Below are 917 nucleotides of genomic sequence, written 5' to 3'. Positions count from 1 at the left end.
CGGAGGGGGGGGTCAGAGGTGAAGGAGTGGGGGGTTTTACGGGTCAGTCGAGGCCGGGTAGGCCAAGTCCAGCGAGCGAGGGAGTGTGAGGATGTGAACATGAGAAAGACAGAGAGAGAGAGGGCGAGAGAGAGAGAGAGAGGGCGAGGGAGAGGGCGAGGGAGAGAGAGAGAGCGTGAGAGGGAGAGAGAGAGAGAGAGTCTTCTTAATCATGGACGAGACAGTGCGAGACGTGATGAACTCCGTTGATGTTTCTTTCTTGGTTGCTCCGTGGTTGTTGAGGCTAGCTACTGCTGCAGCTTTAAAAAAAAGGCTAACATGCTAAATGCTAATTCACTGATAACATTCCCTTCGCTTTGTGATCCTTATTGTAATACTTATATAATGTATTTCAACTTGAACGGGACTTTTCAAATTTCTACTTAGCGCCACCTACAGGTCAGGGACAGAGAGCTATTTGCTCAATGCTGACAAAGACAAAAAAATGCTACGAACAAAGAACAGAATTTTCTTTCTTTCCATCTTTCTTTCTGCTGATGGATGAAATAAGCTTGTTTTTCGGAACCACAAAGTAAAACCCCTGGTGGTGGAATCACACCTGCCTTTGATGCGCCCCTCTGGACCCCCCCCCCCTGGAGAAACACTGATCCTATAATCTGACTCTAACCATCGGCAGATTATCGGCTGGCGGGGCCGAAATCGCTCATTAGGCCTATTGACCAGGGAGCTTTACGCACAGATTCCATTAAAACTCAGCGCGCGGTTAAACTTGCTTATTGATGCTCCCCAAAACAGGAAGAGATGTGTGTCTTATAGCCAATCAGGGGGCTCGTGTCATGTTGTCTATGGTGTCCGGGAAAGGCCACTTTTAATTAAGACGCCTGCCAGTAACATGTGAGCAGAGCCGTGGAGGAGCG

General features: G+C 48.7%; 1 protein-coding gene across 2 annotated transcripts in view; it reads left to right on the top strand.

The window, feature by feature from the left end:
• Positions 1-917, top strand: part of prdm6 (PR domain containing 6) — a 41661-nt gene that overhangs the window by 7822 nt on the left and 32922 nt on the right. The gene's annotated exons all lie outside the window — the stretch shown is intronic.

The sequence above is a fragment of the Cynoglossus semilaevis genome, chromosome Z (assembly GCF_000523025.1).
Source record: "Cynoglossus semilaevis isolate Cse_v1.0 chromosome Z, Cse_v1.0, whole genome shotgun sequence".
NCBI lineage: Eukaryota > Metazoa > Chordata > Actinopteri > Pleuronectiformes > Cynoglossidae > Cynoglossus > Cynoglossus semilaevis.
The sequence above is the reverse complement of the archived record's forward strand: the minus strand, read 5'-3'. Positions and strand labels throughout refer to the sequence as shown.